This window comes from Lemur catta, chromosome 11 (genome assembly GCF_020740605.2).
Source record: "Lemur catta isolate mLemCat1 chromosome 11, mLemCat1.pri, whole genome shotgun sequence".
In the NCBI taxonomy this organism is placed as follows: Eukaryota; Metazoa; Chordata; class Mammalia; order Primates; family Lemuridae; genus Lemur; species Lemur catta.
In genome coordinates, this window is record NC_059138.1 from 18,989,279 (window position 1) to 19,001,827 (window position 12,549).

The 12,549-nt window shown below is 47.8% G+C and overlaps 1 protein-coding gene and 1 long non-coding RNA gene across 2 annotated transcripts in view; one reads left to right on the top strand and one right to left on the bottom strand.

Annotated features, from left to right (window-relative positions):
- MKLN1 (muskelin 1) overlaps positions 1-6,387 on the bottom strand; it is a 264,096-nt gene extending 257,709 nt beyond the window's left edge. Inside the window, exon 1 of the mRNA XM_045565477.1 lies at positions 6,253-6,387. The gene's annotated coding sequence lies outside the window, so the exon portion shown is untranslated. The remainder of the gene's footprint in view (positions 1-6,252) is intronic.
- Positions 6,388-7,788: 1,401 nt separating this feature from the next.
- LOC123647740 overlaps positions 7,789-12,549 on the top strand; it is a 48,675-nt gene continuing 43,914 nt past the window's right edge. Inside the window, exon 1 of the long non-coding RNA XR_006738324.1 lies at positions 7,789-8,786. This is a non-coding gene — a long non-coding RNA (uncharacterized LOC123647740). The remainder of the gene's footprint in view (positions 8,787-12,549) is intronic.

The following is a 12,549-nucleotide window of genomic DNA, read 5'->3' on the forward strand; positions in this document are numbered from 1 at the left end:
TAGATCTCATTGCAGTTGTAAGGAGCATGTCTCTTGTTTTAAGAAAGGGGAGTATTTTTACATATTTTAAGATCCATTTTATTTTATTTATTTATTTATTTGGAGGCTAGAGTGCAGTAGTGTCATCATAGCTAACTGCAGCCTCAAACTGCTGGGCTTAAGAGATCCTCCTGCCTCAGCCTCCTGAATAGCTAGGACTATAGGCATTGAGCCACACGTCCAGCTAATTTTTCTATTTTTTATAGAGATGGGGTCTCACTCTTGCTCAAGCTGGTCTAGAACTCCTGAGCTCAACCAATCTTCCTATCTTGGTCTCTCAGAGTGCTAGGATTACAGGCCACTGTGCCTGGCCCATTTGTATTTCTCTGAATGCAATCTGTTATATCGTTTTGTCCAGTGTTTCAGAGTTTTTTATGCTTTTCTTATTGATTTGTAGGAGCACTTTGATTCTTCTTAAATAATCTAATTTCCAGACTCTATCAGATATCCTGGTATTTTTAAAAAGTCATAATTTAGTGAATCCTTTATTCTAATAATAAGTAATCATCAAGGGCTAACCCCATTACAGGGGAGCCCATAGGCAGAGGTTATGAATTGATTCACAGAAGTCCCAATTCCTGAAAACAGATTGGTAAGACTGTCTGATGCTGATACTTACACTACTGCATTTCATTTTCCTAACAGCCCTGTGAGGTGCGTAGTCTCGTTAACCACAAAGTGAAGCTCAGAGAATGTGAATGCCCAGGGTCACACAGCTGGGAACTCTTCCACTTCTCAAACCTTAAAAGCCTAGTAACCCGTCACCACTGACCAGTCCTCAATCACACCAGACTCTGATTCTTGATGTTTCTAATTTGTATTAATCTGTTGTTAAGTGCCTACTATGTGCCAGGAATCCTCACGGGGTTTACATTTTAGAGGGGTTCTCAACCATCAGTAATAAAAACAAATAGTAATAAAGTTATACTACTATGAGACAAATACATAAGATGGTTAGAAAGGTAGACAGAGAAGGATCCTTCAGGTGGAGAGGTTAGGAAGGGCCTCTTAGAGGTGACATTTAAACAAAGATCAAAATGACCAAAAGAGTATTATTCCAAGGAAATATATGGGCCAAGTCCTTTAAAACAAGAGCAAATTCAACGTGCTTGAAGAATAGAGAAAAGGCCAGTGTGACTGCAGTGGTGGAGAGCGATGGGAGATGAGGTCATAGAGGTGGTCTGGGATGCAACAGAGGGCTTTGTCCGCCAGCAGAGGAGTCTGGACTCTATCCCAAGTGCAATCAGCAGATATGGAGGCATTCTAAGAGGAGAAGCCATATGATCTGATATGCGTCTTATGATTTGTGTAACTCTAGCTGTGCTGTGGAAAATGGGGACAAGAGCGGAAGCAGGAAAGCCATTTAGAAAGCTATTACAGGAGCACAGAAGAGAGACTATGGTGGTTTGTAGGAGGGTGGTAGCAGTGGAAACAGAAAGAGGCATTTTGGAAATGTTTTAGAGGTAGAATTGACCTGAATGTCTCATGGATTGGATGTGAAAACTGAGGGAAAGAGAAGAATCAAGAATGTCTACATGCTTTTTGGCTTGAGCAATTGGTGATGCCATTTAATTTGAGGAAGGCCAGAAGAATCAAGAATTCTATATTACTATAGTATTTCCTTCTTTCCCTAAGTAACCTTAACCTCACAGGCCATGAATTTAACTCTTCTCTTCCCAATACTTTTATTTTCCTTCCCTACTTGCCCTTTAGTCCTTCTTATCTAAAAGAACTTCCTCTACCTGCTTCCTCTACTTCCATCCTCTCCTTAACCCACTGCAATCTGGTTACTATACCCATTTTACTATACACTCCTTCTTGCCAAACACACCGATGACCTCCTTGTTGCTAAATGCAAGGATATATCAGTCTCCATTTTTCTTGACCTCCTCTGGTATTTAATACTGTTGATATTTCCTCCCTTGGCTCCTCTGAAACTGCTTGCTCCTGGTCCTCCTTCCTCTCTGGGTATTCTTCCCCTGTATCTTTCTGTCCTTACCTTTCAAATGTTGGCAGTTTTGTAGGGTTCCATAGGAGGCCTCTTCTTTTCTTTCTCTATACCTTCTCTCTTGGGGATTTCATCTACTTCCATGAACTATCACTTATTCTGATGACTCCAGAATAGGTCTCTCTTCTAGTTCTAGACCTCCCTGTTTAATTGTATAGTAGCCAGCTTCACTTTGATATCCCATGGATACTTCAAAGCTAACACGGTTAAAATTAAACTAATCACCTTCCCTCCACAACCTGCTTCTCCTCCTGAGGTCCCCATCTAGCTGAATGTTATCATTGTCCCAATTACCTAAACCATAAATCTCCTCTCATTATCTCCTGCAGATATAATCAATAATTGCATTCGGTTGGTTCTAGGTCCTTAATATTTCTTTCTTTCTTTCTTTCTTTTTTTTTTTTTTTTGAGACAGAGTCTCACTTTGTTGCCTGGGCTAGAGTGAGTGCCGTGGCATCAGCCTAGCTCACAGCAACCTCAAACTCCTGGGCTTAAGCGATCCTACTGCCTCAGCCCCCCGAGTAACTGGGACTACAGGCATGCGCCACCATGCAAGGCTAATTTTTTCTGTATATACTTTTAGTTGTCCCCATAATTTCTTTCTATTTTTAGTAGAGACAGGGTCTCGCTCAGGCTGGTCTTGAACTCCTGACCTCGAGTGATCCACCCGCCTCAGCCTCCCAGAGGGCTAGGATTACAGGCGTGAGCCACCGCGCCCGGCCAATATTTCTTGAGTCTTTCCATTTCCATTCTTACTACCTTAGTTTAGACACCCATCATTTCTTTTCTATAATGCTAAAACAAAACAAACTCCTAACTAGTCTCTCTGCTTACAGCGTTACTCACACTAATAAATTCTCCAAACTGGAGTGATCTTTCTAAAATGGACACCTGATCACTTCACTATGCTCCTTAAACTTCATCAATGGCTCTCCATTGGCCTTAGAATAAGCTCAAACATCTTAGGAAAACAGACAAGCCTTTTCACAATACAAGACCACGCTAATCTTTCTGGATGTCCTTCAGGACGTCTGCCCTGCATTCACACAACGTATTTACCAAGAACCTACTTGCTGGGCACTGGCCTTCACCCTCAACTCTCTGGGCACAGCTTTTTACCTCAAGGTCTTTACACATAGTCCTTTTTTTTTTTTTTTTTTTGGCCTGGAATACCTTTCCCTTTAACCTGCCCACTTGTCTGGCTTACCTTTACTTATCCTTCAGAATTCATCTCAAGATTCATCTTATGTGCTCGGTCTGTGACCCTGAATATGCCCAGTCAAGGTTTTTATGAGCTCCCCTGTTGATATCGTCTCACTGTTGTGTGATCAACTGTGTACTCATCTATCTCCTCATTATACTCTAACGTCCTTTAGAGTAGGGACTGTGTTATATCCATCTTTGTATACCTAGCACAGTACCTGACACACAGCAGGCACTCAATAATGAATTAAGTGGCAGAGTTGGGTTTCAAAGTCAGGTCTTTTCTCTCCAGCACAAATCTCATATTTCTTCATGCTACTTCTTAATATCTTAAATCTGAAAAATTCTAAAATCTGAGCTAGTTCTATTTTTGCCTATCACTAATTAAAATATAGGCAAATTGATTATTAGTTCCATGAGGATTCAGTTGATAATTTATTTCTTGTATAACCCTTCCTCCATCATTTCACCACTTTGATAATCAGAGTACTTTGGGTTAACTACATCTAAAATGAATGAAAGGCCAGTGTGGTGACATGCACCTGTAGTCCCAGCCACTCAGGAGGCTGAGGTGGGAGGATCGCTTAAACCCAGGATTTCAAGGCCAACTGGGCAACACAAGAAGACCCCATCTCTAAATAAATAAATAAAAGGACTGAAAGGCCTTTCTCTACACTTTTATATCCTTTTGTACCTCTTATCCTGTTGCTTTCACAAACACCACCAAGCGAAGTACATCAGGAACGAGGTAGATTTTATTTGTCTGGCAACTGACACTAAGAAGTAATGCATCAACAGCAAATCATTTCCTGTCATTTCCCCCAAGCTCTCTATGGACAGTATTATAGGTTCAGTGCTAAAATTTAACATTGCAAAATCTAGCTAAAATTGAAATTTTTATGTAGCGAGTTCAATTTATTATAGAATTTTGTAAATGGAAGGAACCTTAGAGATCCTTTAGTCCAGCACTTTCATTTAAGCTTCCGTGAGGAAACTAACATGAGAAGACCTATAATGGCTCACCCAAGGTCACACCGTCTATAGAAGTGGGAGCAAATTTCCTGACGTTCTGTCAGCTGATCTTTCCTCAGTGCCATATATACCCTTTTCTAAGGCTTTATTTTCCATCTAAACAAATTAACTACATCAGAATCCACCAGTATTTATATCATGCTTATCTTTATGATATTGTCTTATGATATCTTTGTTACAAAGAGGAAGGAACAGGGAGAAAAAATGTCTCTTCCAGGGACATAGAGGAATTGGTAAAAGAGACAATTAGTACACAAACTGATGGGGCTTCCTATTTGTAGTGCAGCCGTGTAATCACACTGTGTTCTCCGAGTGCCTCAATGCGAACCCAAGCTGATTTGTCCTTCCTGGGCCTGGATTCCATTCAAGTCTATGCCTTACTTAGTCTAAATGATTTTCCCAGCTTCAGTGTGTATTTTTTGCACTTCATTTTAGAAATATCATACTTAAATCTACTCTCTGCTTGAGTTTGTTTTAGTTCTGATGCTGAGGAATGAAGATTCTGGGTAAAAGAAATAAGATGCTGGCTTTTTCTATGCTTTACACTTCAAGAATGGTTTTCTCAAATGACCACTGGCAGTCTACTTTATTCCTCAAATGATGACGTTTTCCACAGGAATTAGAATTTAATTGGGATAATTTGTTTTCAACGGAAAGCAAGGATTTCTTTCCAAGAGGATCAGTTTGATAATGTTTTACCAGCTATTGCTACGAGACCAAATATAAACCAGTTCTGAGAAACAGGAAGTGAACCTGACTGGTCTAGTCTGAGTGTCCCTGGCAGTGACGCAAATACAGAAATCAAATTAGGAAAACAAGATATGTGGGTGTGAGGCCATCGATAATAATCCAGGATGCTACAACATAAGCAAGAATGCCTCTAACTCAATGCCATTCATTTTAATAACACTCTGAGCAGTTTGATTTCCACGTAACACACAGTGATTAGTGAGCAGGATGAGCTTGAGTTCCTTAGCAACAGCATGTGCTTTTGAGACAGTCATTAGCCTTTCAGTTAATCCCGTCACCCCCTTCTCAATGTATGACTGACATTAAAAAAAATTGTTTCAGAAAGTGCTTTGAAATTTCTAGGAGTGAAATGAAAAGGAATAATAATAAAAAACACCAGTCTGGCAAATCGCACTCAGGTGAAAGAAGTAATGTGCCCAGCCTGTCCCTCCATTCCCCTGCTCTCAGCTGTAAGTTTCTGCATCCCCTGTGGGCAAAGGTCAAGGCAGGTGAAATTGCTCAGAGTTTAAGGCAGTCTCATCCAACGTGAGCAGTATTGCAATGTCTCTCAGAACCACAGCTCTGAAGAGGGGTGAGGAGTGGGGTTTGCATCTTGTGTGGTGGGAAGGCTGACAGTGGGGTCAGCTGGGAGGTAATATAACACATAGTTTTCTTTCTCCTTTAAGCGGATGAATTACCCTGGTCAAAGGAGCGTGGGGAAGCAGGGTGGTGAGGGGGATGGAGCTCTTCTTCCTATTGATTGTTTAATTGCACCCGAGGTTGTTTGTCCAAGGCCATTGGCCAAAAGCATTATTTTCTTGCTAAAGTGAGGTTGGGCAGGTTTCCCATCCCCTTTCCTAGTTTTAAACAAGACAACCCAGACAGCACTGCAAGGCTATAGGAATATATTGTAGGTTGGCTTTCGCTATTCAGTTGCACCCTAAAGCGCCAGGGTGGATGGGATGTTGTTTCTTAAACCCTGAATCATTACCTCCAGCTCTGCCCTGGGTTCGGGATGCACAACTCCACCCTCTGTGCTGCCTGGGTCAAGTGCAGGGCGTCATTTGAATAGTAATTATTGCTGCGTTTGGCTGGTCATCCCTATTATGGCCAGGGTCCCTTTCAGCTGGACACTGGGCTCCTTCAGTTCGGCGGAGGTGACTCCTAGGGCCTCCCGCAGTCCCACCTAACCCCCCTGCGCGCTCCCTTCCCAAGGCGACCACCTGCGCCGCCCCACTTACCATCTGCCCCGCGGGGAGGGCCCCCCGGGCTAGCGGAGCCCTCCCTGCTCCCGGGCGGCTCTGGGGGAGCTCGGTGTTTGCCTCCAGCCCTTCGCTACCGGAGGATCAGGTTCCTCCCCTCCTCCCCCTTCAGCTCCGGCGGCCGCCGCCGCCGCCGCCGCCGCCTTCTTGCATGACACAGCAGAACCGCAGCTGCTGCAGCAAGTCCAAGCCATCCGCCCAGGAAGCGCCGCAACCGGGGCTCGGGAGGGGCGAAGGGGGCGAGGCAGGGGCCACAGCCCAGGGGGATTCTTGGCCCCACTGTGCACCACACACTTCCTTCCCAGCCCATGGGCACGCGAACAAACTGAGGCTAACGCTGACCAGGCCGAGCCGTGGAGGAATGCTGGGCTTGGCGGCAGAAGGGATGGGACCCGAGAGAAGGGTGTGAAGGAGACCCCAGTAAGGGGCAGGACATTTCAGGTAAAGAAAGGTAAGAAGAGGCCCAGAAGTCAAAGGCCAGACTGTGAAGGAGATTAAAGGAGGTCAAAGAGCGGTAAGGAGGTAGAGTTGCTGAGGACAGAGTCTGAGTGGGGAGAGGGGTGGTCTGCGGGGGGAGGCACTTGCAGGGGAAGGAGGCCTTTGGGGAGGCCCGAGCTGCGCCCCCACGCAGAAAAAGGGCTGAATCTGGAGGCAAGGGCTGAAAAGAGGAAAGGGAGGAAAGAATGAGGCATGAGATATGAAGGTAAAACTTGGGGGACATACAGAATTAAAAGGGATGGAGTGGAGATCATTCATCGTGGTTGATGAGATAAACTGATGAGGTGGAAAGAGATACAGTCAAGGGAAGGCCAAAAGAAACAGTGATCTTCCATGCCACTCTTTAGTTTCCTGCGAAGTTTTTTTTTCATAATTCCGCCAATCCAAACAGTTTTTCTTGTCAAATGGAAAAGCATGAGCAAAACACAGAAATAGCTATCTAGCTTAGATTTCCAGGATAAAGTCTCCATATCTATAGAAACTTTAAGGCAGAGATTTAGGATTTGAGGTACAAACTCCTAAGGGGAATGTGAGTCAGTAATACCGAGAGCACTCAGAACTGTTAGCTTCCACACAGCACTGGACTAGAGTAAGTCTTTCAAAGTGTTTGTTAAATGCTTCAGTTAAATGCTAGAAATGATGACAAAAGTTGTGGTTCGAAAATATCATTAACATGCACATGCTTTTCCCTTTCTGTAGATATACACACATATATAACTTCTATACATATGTGTGTATATATAATTTCTACTGTCTAGCACGTACAGTATGGTTAAGGGATAAATATGTTTTTCTGATTATTTTATTTCCCACCAAACACACTCCACACATTTTATAGCAGACTGCACTTTTTTTTGTCACCATTTGAAAGAACGTAGTCAGAAAGGTAAAGCAAAAACTGCCACTTTGGTTTTGTTTGTACCTTCCAGGTCAAATCTTCATACCTCACTTCCTGACACAAACAAGTTTTTACTGTTGTCAGCAACAAAGCCCCAATATAGCTGCGGAAGAGAAAAACTGCATTGCATTTTGCCTCCTGCAAGCATCATCAACAGTTACTGGAGGAATGTAATTCCAGAAAGCTTGAAAGCTGTGGTGATGGTAATTATGTATCAAATGCCTGATTCTATTTCTGTTATTATTGTTTTGTCATTTCTGTTCTACCAGCGATCTGACTGAACTCGCAAAGGGACAAATCCAGTTTTTCTTTTTGACTTTGTAAAATTTAATCAGGCCTGATAGAAAACTCACAGCTCTTGGGGGAAACTAAGTAGGAGCCACGAAATGTCATTTTAACAGAGCGTGGGTTTTGTGACTGTAGGAAAGGATTTAAGGACGCTCCTTCTGTTCGGCTTCTCAGGCACGGAGCACGGGCTCCAAGCACGCACACACGCCACAGCTCCCGGATGCTGTGGCTCCCTCATCGGGGCTTCTGCAGCGCCACAAGCCCCTTCGGGATGCTTCGAGGGGCTCCCGGTGGGTGGTGGTACAAACGCTGCTACGGCCGCCGCCGCCAGTCCTGCTGCTGTTGTTGCTGCTGCTGCAGTCACGTGGGAGCCCCTTTAAGTTTCCATAGAGAGGCCTCTCCGGTGTCACATGATGGACATGATATAATGAAACAACATTGTGAGAGGAAAGCATTAGGGGAGCCCACGGCTACAAAAACAAGTGAGTGAGAAGAGGTGGGAGGAAGAGAAACTACGCCACCTCCCCTGCAGCCGGGCGCACGCAGCAGCCTGGCGTGACAAGTGGGCGACGCCTGGGGGCAGGGAGCCGGGGGTCCTCAGCCCTGGCCCGGGCACCCCGCCGCCCACCGCGCAGAGAACAACTTTTCGCCGGCAGCCGCGGCCAGCACGGCACCTGTCTCCGGAGTCTCCATCGCTCCTCGTGGTAATCCAAGGGAGATTCTCGAAGAATATGTTCTACAAATCTACATGCGCATCATTTTCCCCCTCGCGTCGCGCTCGGGAGGAAGGGTCGAGAAGAGGACCTAAGCGGCGAGTGTTCGCCCAGAGGTAAGTTGCGTAGGGTGGGGAGAGCCGGGCTGGCAGGACTTGGGGACGGGAATTCTGTTCTCTGTTGCGATCTCTGGGGTGCAGACGGCGTCCCCTCACTCCCGGTGAGGCAGATCGCTCTGCTCGTCAGTCCGAAATATCCCCCCCGCGGACTCCGCCATCCCCCTTTCGCACGCCCCGCGTTCCCACCCTCGGACTCCCGGTTGCTCGCCGCCCCCCGGGAGGGTGGTCTCCGGTTCCCGGCCAGGCTGCTCCGAAGGCGGGCGAGGGAAGGTAGGGCTGTTGCGTGAAACGGGCATGTCGAAGCTATTTCGCCATGTTTGTGTTGCTAAGAGCACTTTTTTCCCCTTTGAGGTGGCTTGATGCCACATGGCTCCTCCGGAGCTGCTGCCGGGTTGAGAGAGAGTATTTTTTTTTTCAATGTCCGCATTCCAGCTAATGTTGCGCAGATAAAATTCAAACTTGAGGTAAACAGAAGAAGAGGAGGAGGAGGAGGGAAGGGAGGGGAGGGAGGGGGGACTGTTTCCATTTCGAGATCCCACCTCTTCCCTCCTCGGAGCCCAACATCCCGAACCTAGAGACAACTCTCGCCCTTCTCCCACGTCCCCCACCTTTGCTGTCAACAAGCAATAAGGGCGGGGGGGGGGAGGGCTGCTCATTAGAAAGGACGCGGTGTCTTGGTTCTGAACGGGAAAAAGCAACTCGCTGGAACTCAGGCCTCTGGCCCCGTCCCTCTTTTCGGCCGCGAGGGACGCAGGATATCTTGGTTAGCTCCGGAGGCCGGGACGGGAGGGTACAGCGCGCCGGGTGGGGCCGGGTTGCCTGTCCCCTCTCACTCCTCTGACTTTAGGATAGCAGAGAGTGTCGCTTCCAGCCCACCCCAGCGCAGGTTTCCAGGAGGCGGGGTGGGTGGGGCTCCAGAGCTCCCTAGGCAGGTTACCTAGCAGGTGTGCGGGGTGGGCATTTCTATTTGGTAAGTCTGTTGCGTTTGGTAGGAGGACGTGGGGAGTCTTACAGCGAGTGTAGGGGGTAGAGCTGCGTCTTCTGTTTTCTTTTTCTTTTTTTTCCCCCCGAATTAAGGAGAAAAATCAAGACGTTCCCCCCACCCTCTACGTTTTAAATGTCTGCTTCAGCTCGCAGCTAGGCGGTTGGGTGAGTGGCGGTGCTAAGGGTGAGGGGTGAGCTCCGTCATGTGGAGAACCGGAGGCTTCTGACAGCTCGGAGCCATGTCCCCGCCCCCCCGCCCCAGGCGGAAGGTGTGGGTTGGGTGGTCCGAGAAGGGTGACGTCCGAGGCGGGGTGGGACGGGCTCGGGATCCCTCGGAGCGCGAGGGCCCGCAGCCCTGCTCGCCGGGGAGCGCGGTGCCGGGGAGGCGGCGGCCACGTGAGGGGTCTGCGGAAGCGCAGGAGCTGAAGGCTGGGGGCGAAGTGCGTAGCAGAGTCGTGACGGGGGCTGACACGCAGCAGCCGGGGGCGGCGGGCCGGGGCGCGCGGGGAGCCCGGCGCCTCCCACGCAGGGCCGGCGTTCCGGGCGGCGGGAGGGTGCGCACTCGCCGGCCGGCTCCCGGGAGACCGTTTCCGGGCGCGGGCGGGGCCGGGGTGGTAAACAGGGTGGCGCCCTCTGCCCTCCCGCCCCCGGCTTGCCCGGGCGCGCGGCCGGCGGCGCCCGGGGCGGCGGAGGCGCGGCCGCGGCGCCGGGCAGTGGCGGCGGGGGCGCGCCCGCTCCCCGCCGCCCCCGCGCGCGGCCGCCGCCGCCCGGCCCGCCTCCTCTGTTTTTGTTTTGGTGGAGCCCGCGTGCAGCTGGCGCGTGTCGAGTCACGTGCCGTGGGCGGGCGGGGGCCGGGGTGCGGGAGGCGCGGGCGCGCGGGGGCGGTGGAGGAGAGGCCGAGGGGGCGTGTGTCCCGACGAGCCCGGCCGCGCGGGTGCCGGCACTGGCTTGAGGGATTGGTCGGAGCTGATCCTCGGGGAGCGGCGCTGGGGTTCATCGTGCCAGCCTCTAGGTGAGCTTCGTCCTCCGGGCCGGAGGGCCTGTCTGCGCCGATTTGCTCGGAACTCCGACGGACCTTACAGGTGATGTGTGTGTCACTGTGGACGTACGGAGATCTACATGTGGACCTGTATCTGGCTACGCGTTATAACTAACTTTGAAAAGAATTCTGATTCCCGGCCGCGGCCCAGACCAATTGAACCCAAATCCAAATAGGATCTAGACACAGTATATTTTTTTTAAAAAAACCCTCCTAAGTGATTCTGATGCACAGTGAGGAGTGAGAACTTAATAGGGGGAACCAGCTTGATGGAATAGTTGTGAAATCGTGTTTAGGGATGAAGTTAAAATAGCTAACTCTTACTGGTCTGTCTGTCACTAGATGGGATCGCTGTGTGCCAGGCACTGTGACTGTGCAGACGTGGATATACTCCGTAAACACCGTCATCCCCATTTTACATTTGGGGCAACTGAAACTCAAGAGATGAAGGGAGAGTTGATCCGGGAGGACTACCCTGGCTAGTATTCAGGGAGGCTGATTCTAGAACCCCAACTTTCAATTATTAGTGTGCTGTGTTGAAAACATACCTTTACCTAAGGGCCACATGTCTGTGTGAATAGGAGTAGTAATATGTTTGCCAAGGACCAGCGAGTTTATGAACGTATATTTTGTCTGGAAAGTTTTGCTCGTATTAAAGGGAGGAAAATCTCCTGGCGAGTCCTTTAAAGCCTGTAGGCCATTTTTTCAAGAAGTTTATTGTGGAGAGAGGAAAGACAGGATTCCAGTAAATTAGAACAGGTTCCCTGGAAGTTTTTTATTTTGTTCTTGTTTTGAGACTGGAACATACATGTGAAATGAAGGGAAGGGTCTCTAGAAGATGCAGATATTTCTCACGTATTTACCCGAGCAGCCTCGGAAGTCCTTTATGTTGCTGGACACAATACAGGTATGGTGGCCATAGGCAGGATGTACCCAGAAGTACGATGCAGTATACAGAGTAGCAGAACTGCCTTGGAAATTTTGGAGGACGAAAACTTCTCTAGTTTGGAGTACAGAAACTTTGCTTTACATCTCCCTTCTCTTGATTTGTTTCATTGGTCTCCTGGTCATATAAACTTGGTGGGAACATTTAGATGTGAGGGTAACCTATTTGTTTTGAAAACGTGTTCATTGATATCTTAAGATTATTCCAACTGAAACTCACAGAAGACAGACGTTTCTTTTTGAAAACAGGATTGCAATTTACAATGTTTTTGTGACCACCGTGTACTATTAAGTGGTACTATGTTACAAACAACTTCCTGCTAATGATTGCTGTCAAATATTGTTAGCGGTACGGCACATGTGGGTATATCACTTACCAAGTTTTAGGGATTGGTTTTCACATTACTTGGAGTTTTGGTGAAGAAAGTTTATAGACACACCTAGGCCAACCTGTCATAAACGTTTCTGTGGTCAGATGTGGAAATAACTGTAGACCCATCTCCCTCCTTCCATTGTCTACCCCCATCCCTGTTATCACCAAAGGCATTTTCTCCAGCATTTGGAGTTCCTTTGCACAGCTCTGCGTAGTTTGCTATTCTGCTTCTTGAGTACCTCCTTCAGGAAATTGTCTCTGCTTTCTCCTCAGAAACCATTTAAAAATACTCTCCCTGTGTCATCTCTGTGTCTTACACATGTTTGTCTTATTACATTTATCATATTGTATTTATTAAATGTTGGACACCCCTACTAAATTGGGCTCTTCAAAGGTAGGATTGCTTATTTTTTTTTGAC